Source organism: Leuciscus leuciscus (genome assembly GCF_965113295.1).
Source record: "Leuciscus leuciscus genome assembly, chromosome: 1".
Lineage (NCBI taxonomy): Eukaryota > Metazoa > Chordata > Actinopteri > Cypriniformes > Leuciscidae > Leuciscus > Leuciscus leuciscus.
The window spans coordinates 60,989,551-61,001,629 of NC_138725.1; the positions used below are offsets into that span (position 1 = coordinate 60,989,551).

Consider the following 12,079-nt stretch of genomic DNA (forward strand, 5'->3'; position numbering starts at 1 on the left):
CTTTTTAATTTATGGTTACAATTATACATCCTGGGGTTTTATGAATATTACAATGACATTTGTGTACTTCAATTTAAAAAATGTCAAAGCTTTAAGCTAAACAGAAACCAAAACGCTGGCTCAATTTCCTGAATAAACCAAAGAGTGTCACAATTATCCCTGCTCTCCTTTTACTTCAGCACTTGGCGGACCTGAAGAACTATAATCATCTCCGGTTGGGTAAGTGTAAGTCAAAGCAGAATGACTTTATTAAGCATAATAGATCAAAGCAATCATTGACAACTGTCGTCACATCACAGAAGAACTAAAGAATAAGAAAGGAAAGCTGAGTTTCAAATCACAGCTGTTACATTTAGCCATTTCAACACACTAAACTAAAACTGAATGCAAAGTAGAGAGTCACTAGTGTTCATTTCATCAACGGTCCACCAGACACTGCTGACATCTAGAGTCCAAACGCTGCTATTAACAAGCTGCCTTCATTTCTGATTAACAATCACTGGGGGCCAAAATTCTCCTGAGCTTTCATAGTCATTGAGCTGTTAAAATAAAGCACTGTGATTTTAATGCGGGCCGAATCTGGGTTTTTACTGAGATTCATTCGATTTAGTTTGTAATTTGATTCTTTGAAGCAACTTAATTGGATTGTTTTTTAACTCAGTGCTCACACCGAAACAAATGCAAAGCGCGAATCAGAACGGATTAGCATTGAGCGGCGCTCCAATCAGAACAAAGCGTTTCCGTTACACCGTCCTGAAACATCCCTGCGGCAGTCCAGTGGACTAGAAATTATGGACCGGGCATTGCGGCCTCAGGACAACTTCCTCTTGCTTTCAAACTCTCCACGTTTGAAGTCACGGCACGCCCTGTTCGCAAACACGTCTCGGGGGTGAATAAAAGCTGGATCACAGAGTTTCGGTTAATGAATAGAAGGAATACAAGGTTCAGCGGGTTTGCGGACGAAATAGTTAACCTGTGTGCCGTCAGGCTTTCAAGAAGGGTCCTGAGGGTTGATCCCACCAGAGATCACAGCGCTGCCTGGTATGCACCATTCATCTTATCGTTTGGGCCACAAGAAAAAAAAGCCAGCAAGGACGTGTTTATATGTGAAAAATGAGTCTAGATTATGAGCTTCCGTCCCACAATTTTCCAAACGCCATGTTTTAATGGGTATAACAGTATGGAGGGGATGTTCGGTTCTTCAGGGATGAACGGTTTCACCACGCGTTGAACCATAAATGCCTGTGTGCGGTAAGGACGGACCCATTTAGCATCAAATATGATGCTCAAAAGCATCATGATTCACTCCAAATCAGCATCGCGTCCCACACTTTCCCTTAAAACACCTCCAGGCCTCTGTTTAGAAACAAAAGGGATGATGGAAGATAGATGCGCAGGTGCATGCAGAGATGAGATAAGCCAGGGAAGACGGGCGGGAAACTAGCATGAAAGAGAGGAATTAAAGGAAAGCATTAGAGGAGGAACAAGAAAGAGCATTCCATCAGTAGGCACGGAAGGGCATTACACAGCGCTTCATTTTTCCTCCCGACCTCGCAACGACCCCGCCGCTGATGGGGTGAAGAGCAGGTGGAAAGAGAGAGAGAGAAAGAGAGAGGGAGGTATGAGGAATAGGGCTTTTAGGAAAAGCCGGCAGCATGCTGGTTAAAAATATCTCTCTGACGATGCCACATGGTGCGTCTGTGATGTCAGATGTTTACCAGCGGCCTCGCCAACATGCTCATTAATACGGCGAAATACAAAAAGGATAATGAGATGGGAGGAGAATGCATCAGTTTCTTGGTCACATTCTCTTTCTCTTATATAAGAATTGTGCTTTTCGTTCGCATTTACTCACTTTTACTAGAACTAGCAGCCTCGCACGCATACAGCGTGCTGCATCGCATGCCCTCAGGGACCAAGTGTGATTGAGAATGGGGGGTCTGCCATTGCCCTGCCGTTGAACCCGCTTCGTTCCTCCTCTCGAAAAGGCACGCTATGAAACCTCATCAGCAATGGCTGCACCTTGCTGCAAGATCTCTTGATTTCGACCTCTCCTGCTGCGTCCCATGCGTACCGACGCGTCACAACAGACACGCCGAGAGATCGTTCCACTGCTAATTCGTTCTGTACCTTTGTCTTTCACTGCTTCTAAAAGGCACAAACACTCTGATGTGGCGCCACATGGGGCTGCACGATTAATCCAAAACCGAAATTGCCATATGGCTAAAAGCGATTATCAAATCGCAAAGGTTATGATTTAATTGGATAAATATATGCGCTGCGTGCTTCAGAGTGAAGCGCAGCACTGTGTTCTTACACGAGAGCAGCTCGATACCTGCCGGAGTTTGAAACGACTGGGTTTGCAGTAAATGCTGCGCCACACAAACTCAATCTCTGCATCTGCTCTGAGTTTGGGTTGATTTAACGTGCATTTGGGAACGCAACATGCGCCGACCAGCTTCACATACTTCTAATGAGAAGCACTTATCAACAAAAGAGAAGTTTAAGGGCTCCCTGTGGTTTTCTGTCAAAATAAAATTGATGGTTTAATGTTTGAAAATGAAGAAATTAAGTAATATTAGAACTGTAATTTTACAGTTGTTTTGGCCAAATTGTTAAGCTCTACAAACAAGCGCAGCAAACCTTGAATTTCTCATTTTAAATCGCAGGTTTTTTTGTAAAAATTGTTCCTCGAGTCAGTTGGCCGCCCATCACAGTGGTGTGGATGACAGAATTAGCTCTGTCCTGTCAACTCTGCACACTTAACTGATAGAAGACCATCTCAAAAGTACTTCATCCTTCGACGTCGCTCCCCTGGGGAGCGAGATACGGATGCTTCTGTGAAGTCGTAACGGCGGTTTAAAGTGGACGCGAGTGGCTGTGGCCTAATGATGCCTGTTTACGCCGCTGTCCTCCATCTGTAACGATTAGAGGCAGGATAGATGAGCCCTTGGGCACTGCCACCGAGCCAATCAGACCCCACGGATGCAACCAACATCCTACGGTGGCTCGGATGGGACAAGAGAACTGACCGCCAGATGACCCTTGAATCTGACCGCCGACTGACCCCGGTTACACGCAGGTCAGACGCAGGCCAAATACATGCAGCCTACTAATTTGAACGATCAGACTAACTGATCACCGCTTGTATGTCTTTTTAGGGACATTGTAGTGCTTTTAGGGGAAGAAGCACCCCATGCCACTGACCGCCAGACGACCCGCATCGCGTTCCGGGTGAATTCGAGGTCACATGAATATTAATCGAAGTGTGTGAAAATTCTGAAGTATGCGGTGGGAGCTACGGGGTAAAAGCGACATACTGCTACTCTGATGTAATAATTTAGTATTCAAACAATGAATCAAATCCAAAACCAAACATAACTTTCATTTGGAAATATCTGGCTTGCATTCAAACACACCAACACAACTAGGGATGCTCAATATTAAAATTATGACCGATACCACAGACCAATAATTAATAATGCTGCCCAAAAAATATATATATCATAATTATAAACCAATAAATATCATATTAAAATTCTATAATATTTTGCAAAGTTTCAAATTGTTTCAAATGCCACATATTCATGTCAAGATTTGAAAAAATAAGAGCTATCATTGTACAATTAATAATAAAAGTTTTTTAATAATACGTTTTTGGCCAATTTTGGGCATTTTTAAGGCCATTTTAATGTTGTTAATGCGGTTAAAGCTGAATTTCAGACATATTCTTTTCTGATTAACCGAACTCTACATCATATGGCGATCTGTGTTTACTTTGTCGTTCTATTTGTACCAGGAGCTGCATGAAAAGTGCCTGCATTAAGACACATATTCTTAAGGACATTCACACAAGCGCTTCTGTGCATCACATGGAGGTCAACAGTAATAATTTGGGTCAAGCCATTACACCTTATGAATGTTACCAAACGTTTGGGTTTTGCAGCATGATGCTGACTGCGGAGTGACCTATGATGACAGACCGAAGCCATAGAGTTTGAAACCTTGCTGAATCATCTGGAGCTTTTTTTGAACACACTCCGATAACTGCCGAATGACCCCAGGCTCCAGGTCATGGCGGGGGCAGATATGTATTAGAATAGTGGAAGCTAGGCAACATCGTCGATTTGCTACCGCTGCTTTAGGGAAATGCCTTGTAATTGACCGGTTGACGACCTCTGTGTTGATGTGGAAAAAGAGGATAATTTTAGGTTAGCTACAAGCTAGCGATCTGAATACTTTGTTTCTATAGAAAAAAACAATATGGAAATAATCTTTCTTTTCAGGCTAGTTTCCAACTGTACATTGGGAATTAAATATGAGAAAACTAGTATCATCTCACACGCTGAAACAAAAGACCTGCCCTTTGATGAGACTGACCAACAGAACCATCTCCGTGGCTTCAGGGTCTTGAACACACCACTGATGTTGACCAAAATGTGACCTGATGTTGACCGAGAGATGAACCGAGGCCGCAGACTGACCCCTCTGTCGCCATGGCCGCCAGATGACCTCTGGAAAGGTCACAGAGATCAGAGCCTGTGGTCAGATCAATGCTGGACACAAAGAGTCAGTGAGAAGAATGAGAAAAGAAACATAGGGAGCGAATAAGAGAGTGAAAGAGAAAAGGAAGACATGGGGTCAAAGGTCACTATCTAAGCTCTTCCTTTCTCCATTTCATCATCCTCGGTCCCTCCTTTCTCTCTTCTGCGCCCTCATTTTGAGCGACCTCTGACTTCGACGTGTGTTTCGGGCAACGCTTGGGCTGACCTGACCATGAACGCGTCCCAAACACTGCAAACAACACTAGTCTTAAAGGGATAGCTCAGCCAAAAATGAAAATTCTGTCATCATTTACTCGCCCTCAAGTTGTTCCAAACCTGTATGAATTTCTTTGTTCTGTTGAACACAAAGGAAGATATTTTGAAGAATGTGGGAAACTGAACAGTTCAGAGGCACCATTGACTTCAATAGTATATTTTTTTCCTATGGAAGTCAATGGTGCCCCAGTGTCCTGGTTACAAACTTTATATAAATGAAATATATTCCTTTGTGTTTAAGAGAACAAAGAAATTCATACAGGTTTGGAACAACTTGAGGGTGAATAAATGATGACAGAATTTTTTGAAGATTTAATTGATCATCCCATTAAGCAGTGTTTTTGCATTCATTGTAAATTCTAACAAGTTTAGTTTACTGAACAAAATGCTTGGAAAGAGATGGTCTTATTTATTTTTGAAGCAAACTTTAAGGAAAAATTTTAATAAAAAAATCAGCTGAAAGTAAAGAAAGCAAAGTCTTCACGAGTAAATTAAGTAATAAGTATCAAGCTAGCTTAATATGTGAATTTCAGTAGAGGTACTTATATTTAATAGCAAGATTACTGTATTGATTTCATCGGATTAAAATTGTTATATTTTGTACTCCAAACAAATACCAAAATACTATTCTCATCATGGATTTAATCTTACATTTTAAGTTATGGAGACTTTATTTTTAAAATGTGCAATCGGTTTCCAGCATTACATCAAGAAAACAAGTTCAGTTTCCCGACTGTATATTTTGTAATAAACAACTGTTTGAGAAAATCACATTAAACTATGTTTCTAAAACATCTGTCCACGTTCTTATATAAGACTTGTACATTTGCAGACCTCCTGAATAAACTGCAATCTGCTGTTATACAGTTACAACTCATCATGGCAACATCAATTTTCCATTACAAATATTCCTAAAAACAATTTTAAAAAAAATCCTAACTATTGTTTTTTAGACTATCAAAAAAAAATGTCAATGGATGAGAGAAATTAACTTTAATTCCAGATAAATTCTATAAAAGCAACTGCTTCGAGAAAATTTGTACTTTTGCATTATAAAATGTGTTGTATTATTATAAATACATTATAAATAAATATAAATAAATACATTAAATAACAAGATACATTTACTTGTGACTCACTTCATTTTATAAAATTTCTGGTTAAAGCAAAAAACTTTTTTTTAAAGTTTTATATATATATAGTGAGAAAATTTGCTTAAATTAAAATTGTGCATAACAAATAATATGATAATTCAGGCAAATTTCTTATTTTGTATTTTATTTTTACAGTGCAAATATCTAAATATCCTAAAAACAAGATACATCAATTAATGACTCACAAAATATTTTTATTTTATTTTTAAACTGCTTACAACAGTGCCAAAGAAATAAAAAGTTACACTAATTCAAAATATATTTTCTTTAAGCAAGTTTTAAATATTTCAAAATTTAGCTTGAAGTAAATGTATTGTTTTTTAAAGATACGTAAATGTTTTCCACTAAAATTCGGGAGGGAACATGCTTAAATTATATATTTCAGTGAACGGCTGTTTCAAATGAATAAAGATTGTTTTATTTTATTTATTAATTTCCTCTTTGTGTATTTTCTCCATCGTCATCATCAAAACTGAGCAGGTTGCAAACACTGATAATTGTATAATCCAACTAAATCAACAAGAACTTGTTGTATAAAACCAAAAAAAAAACTTAAAAAGGCATTTTGACATGTCAGACATCAGCCTCTATCTGTAACAAGTCTCTTCACCGTCAATATATTCCTCTGAACTCAAGCAACAAATCATGACAAGATCTGAAAGAATACAGAGGGATCTAATCTCAGGTTGTCCGAATGATTCAATTCAGATGCAAAACAGCACAGGGACCAAGTCGATCGATTCTGCCGCTGCATCGAAAATAAACATGCTGTTTAAAACATACATCACATTCAGATTATGGATGAAAAATATGAAAGCGAGCAAATATTCAAGAAAGAAGAAGGGCCCGAGGAAGTAGAACGCTGACCTCTGACCTCGAAAGCACAGCAAGAAAGCGGTAGATAAAGAAGTGGTGTTTGATGTGTACGTGCAGTACAGTGCAGCTTCGGCTTTCTGCAGAAGAAAGAATGTTAAAGACTTCAGCACACATGGGCTACGGATAGATTACACCTCGCCTCACAGCGGGACAACGGGAGGAAGAGCGAGTTGGACAGAGAGAGAGAGGTGAGGGGGCAGAAATAAAGCAAAAGAGAAGAAGATATTGTCAAGAGGACGAGATAGAGATGAGAAAAGAGTTGAAGAACCTTATGAAGAGGATGGTTTAAATTGAGATGAAAGGCCCGGTGGAACAGAAGAACGCCGCTTCCCTCTGTGCCGCACTTATCATCGCCATTCCACATGCGGGTCTCTCAGGTCACGGATCTGTTACCCTGTCTGGGAACGGCCTATCCTTCTGCTATCTTCATAGGAGGTGACATTTAGGAATCCCAGTTAGGGCTCCCTCTGCTGTGCACACAGACAATGGCACATATTTCAGATCACACACAGACTTTTGAGTATGCACAATTATGAAAATAAAGTATGACTGCTTTAATGGGGTATGGTATGATTTAATTCTTTTTTTTTAATAAAGTAAATACCCAAAAACGTCTAAATGCAAAGTGCCATGCTTGTTCTATTTGCACATAATTGTATCTTTGTGTCATAACTACAATGTGAGAAACAGTTGGAGAAAATTTCACTTTACTAGGTATTCTGCATATGTCCATGACCTTTAATGTAATATCAAGATTATCTACAGGGTCGATGACAAATAAGGATTTCTGAGATGATAAAGGAAATAGTTAAAACACACGCAACATGTTCTTAAAAATGTAATCGGTGTGTGTGTGTGTGTGTGTGTGTGTGTGTGTGTGTTGGTTCTAAACATCTTTGGAAAATGTTAAGTAATTTCTTGGAATATTTAATTGAACAACTCTAAAAATATCAAGCGGTATAACCATTAAGTACGGAAATATTTTCTTTGCACCTTGGAAAAGCACATAAATATATGAATTTGTTAAATATCTTGGATGTTTTAGCCATGAATATTTAAGACATTTTTATATGGATGCCTTTTCATAAAATGAAATTTCATGAATTTCAATATGAATCACAAAATGTGTATTTAAGGTTATATTAAGACATATTATATTAACAATATATTTGGCAATATTAAGAATATTTGAAAGCTATACATGAATGCTTTAATGATGCTTTTTCTTTGTAAAAATCTCCATATAGTTACCTAGACATCACCTATTTATTTTTTGTCTTTAAGGAAAAAATTATAGTTTATATCAAAATTACATTTAATTCAGAAATTGAAAACATGTTTATACTAAATAATGTCTATCATCACTTTGCATAAATTGCATTTTTGAATAACAAATAACATTAGCATTACACACAGCAATACCCATAAATATGTGTTTTTTTATACTTTACAATTTAATAGTAAATTGTTTAAAAAATATCAAATGAATAGGCTGTATAAGATGAACTGTATATTGAATCATCTTTTTTGATTTCACTAAAAATCAAACGATCATGCAGCGTGACAAATGTTTCTTTACAATTTCCCAAATATTATGAGTTCATAAAAAAACAGAATATGTAGTAACTACAAATGTTTTAGGAGATGTGGTGTAAAATATCACATTGCAGCCTAGTAGCCTACACTACAGCACATCCCGCCACCGAAGATACTGCTAAAAGCCACGTTAAAATGTCATGCACTTCAACTACCGTAAGCTACTCCACACATAAATAATGATCTTTCATACCTCGTTCACTCCTCTTCAACAAAAGGCATCTTTAATCCCAACGTAATAACCATCTTAAGTTTTCATTTTAAACATTCGCAAATAAAAGAAAAGGCTAAATATCACCAATAGTCCACAACGGGTATGATCTCGTGTTACTCCCAAGCGCCACCTGGCAGTGAGAGGCGGTACTGCAGCCGCGCGCTGCTCTCTGTCACTGTCTCTCAGAGGTAAATAAAACAGGCCTCAACGGACAGGAGGGATTCTCTATTTCACGGTATGACCGGCTCTATGGACGCACCCGACAAGCAGATGCTCTAGGCGGGATTACATTCCTCTGCCTCGATGATAGTGTATCGATTTTTATTCCCCCAATAGGCAGTGTAGATAACTCAACGCTAGCCCGGCCTAGGCTTCATCTAGCCTACATCAGAAAATAATTCAAACAACGAGTTTCGACTAAACTACCTGGAAATCTGAAGCATGTACCACTGAGATATTTCCCCCCTCTATCCCTGTCCAATATTTGAAATCATCTCAATACAATAACGGTTCGTGTTGCTAAATTAACGGCACGCACGGCGTCTGATTTCGTATGAAATTTGAAGCGAAGTGTATGAATGCCATCAAATTCACCGTTTAATGTTCTTCACTTAGCATTATTTAAATTGTATGTTAGATGTCAAATAATTTTTTGTGTTTGTTTTGCATTACCTTGTTATTCTTAGCAGCAGGCCAGGCAGTGTACATGCCTTCACACTCATGTTCAGGAAACGGGCTGTTATGCTTCTCACCGATAGGTGGCAGTATAACACAACTTTTCACCAGTTTGCTGACATCACTCCCGGCACAAGGGGGCAGCAGCCCCTTAACATCTGTTCACATCAAGCGCAAAAGGAAGTACATAAAGTTAAAAAAACCCACACATTTATTTAAATAAATAAAACACTACAGAGCTTTGATCATAAAATTAAGCATTTAAATCTTACTAGATAAATTATTGGGAGATATAGAGTGATGATAGTTATATTCCTATTATGTGAGTTGTCTGCTATATTGTTATGTAAAAACTCATTTCCATGGTTTCACAGACAAGGCTTAAGCATGGTCCCAGACTAAATTACATGTTTGAGCTGTTTTAACTGAAACTAAGTAACTTGCTCTGTCAGTGCCATTGTTTTGTCTCAAGATGCACACCAGTAAAAAAAAAAATAAGACATGTTTATAAAAGCTACTTAAATGTCCTGATTGAACTAAAGCCAAATCCTGGCTTAATCTAAACCCTGTCTGTGAAACCAGGCCATTGATTATTAGTATAATAAGCTATCAGAATTTCATATTTTTTTACCATATAAATGACAACATCTGCACCAAATTACATTTCTCAGTTTGGGTCCCTAAATGGGTTATTGTCCAATTTTAAAGATTGTGTGATGATTGTATAATAGGATACTTTCATGTTCAACTTTTTTTCTATTGATGAAGTTTACAAGCTGTTCAATTAATAAAATGTTATAAAATATAAAACAATCCAAATCCATGAAACGATCCCATGACGGAAGCCCTAAAAGGTTCAATATGAAGCATGCAGACAGAAGCCTTAAATAATACATAAAGAACCTTTTCATTACACTGGATTTTTTTCTGACTATCAATTTAAAATGTCAGGCTTTCATGTCTACCTGATACAAAAATGTATAGCTGGCATATGTATATTTATTATAAAAATGCCCATAGCATTTTCAGATACATTTATATGACTTTTCCAGGTCTAGAAATCACACTTTTTTGAAGAAAAAGCATTGATGTGGTGAATTAAAAAAAGAAGATCTTGATATTTAGTGGTTTCAGTCTATTTTAATGCTTGTTTTGTCTTATTTTAAATGATTATGAAGTCACGGGAGCTGAAAAATGTAAAATGTTCAGCCAGTTATTTGTAATGTGCAAAGCATCCCATGTGAGCTAGACTGTGGTTTGCAGTGCCTGCAGTTCCCTCTTGCTTTCCTCCTCTTTTCATTTCTCACTCTCAGATCAGTAAGTGTGATGGATTCAATTCAGTTGTAGGTTTTGTGTCCATGGTTACGAATGTCAGCAGCAGTGATGCAAAGAACTGGACATTATAGACAAGTCAGTCCATGTACATTTCAGTGGACTTACAGGGTTCCTGTGTTCCAGTTTGGAAAAGTATGGGATTTGATTTGAGTAATTCCCAAGTCTGGATAAGTATGGAAATCTGTTTCCAGACTATTGATCCTATTCAGTTCTTAAACGTAAAATTAAGAATGTCTAAAAATGTATAATACAAGTAGAGTGCGAACACGATTGAATCAATTTTCATTACGCAAAACTGTTTGTCTTTACTATAAGTGAGTCTCTTTTGAACTTCACTAAAAGAATGTTTACTCAAATGCCACTCAAACCAGCAACAGATAAAGGATCAACAAACAGTCATCTCAATCAGACTGTACTTTGCTGTTTGGTGCGGTTCTCCCATGTCAAAACAGTATCAAACTTGTGTAAGAAATAATATATGAAGGTTATAAAGCATATCAAGTTTCTTATCATGCAGGCGCAGGTTATCACTTTATGAAAACCAATGAAAAAAAAATAAAGGAAAAGAATTACAGATGACTAATTTTATATATAAAATATATATTCATGTCAAATTTCCAAACCTATCTGTAGATTTTTCAGACCATAGTTTTAAACTGTCCACACAGCATTATATTTGTTATATATTTATACCAAGTATATAACAAATATAATTCTGAAAATAAAACTGTCTGAATTTGTTAAATATGGTCTGAAATATTTACAGAGAGGTTTGGAAATTTCACATTTTGACATGAAAAATGTGTTGGAACCTTGAACTTAACATTACTGCCGTTCAAAAAGTTTGGAGTCAGTAAGTTTGTTTTTTTCACCAAGGCAAGGATGCATCAAAAGTGACAAGATGTTAATAATGTTACAAAAAGATAGTACAAATAAATGCTGTTCTTTTGAACTTTATTCATTAAAGACAATCCCAAAAAAAAAAAAAGGTTTCCATAAAACAAAAAGGCAGCACAAATGTTTTCAACATTGATAACCAGAAATGTTTCTTGAGCAGCAAATCATATTAGTATGAAGGATCACGTGACACTGAAGAAATGCTGAAAATTAAGTCGCCACAGGAATAAGTTACATTTTTAAATACAATCAAATAGAAAACAGTAATTTGAAGTAATATTTAACATTGTCATGTCATCTATTACTGTTTTTTTACTGCATAAAAAAAAAAAAAGCAGCGTTGGTGAGCATAAGAGATCTTTCAATAACATAAAACATTTTTTTACTGGACTTTTGAACGGAAGTGCATAAGCAGTGGCCTCAAAGTATTTGTCCACTTACTAAATCACTCTTACCCCCGTTTCACAGACAAGTCTAGTCCCAGACTAAAATGCATGTTTGAGCCGTTTTAA

At 37.2% G+C, this 12,079-nt stretch overlaps 1 long non-coding RNA gene across 3 annotated transcripts in view; it reads right to left on the reverse strand.

The window, feature by feature from the left end:
* Positions 1-8,753, reverse strand: part of LOC309495859 — a 173,026-nt gene extending 164,273 nt beyond the window's left edge. For all 3 annotated transcript variants that reach the window (XR_014204852.1, XR_014204853.1, XR_014204854.1), the window contains exons 1-2: positions 8,640-8,753; positions 7,119-7,320 (exon numbers count right to left, since the gene is read on the reverse strand). This is a non-coding gene — a long non-coding RNA (uncharacterized lncRNA). The remainder of the gene's footprint in view (positions 1-7,118; positions 7,321-8,639) is intronic.
* Between the last annotated feature and the right edge of the window lie 3,326 nt (positions 8,754-12,079).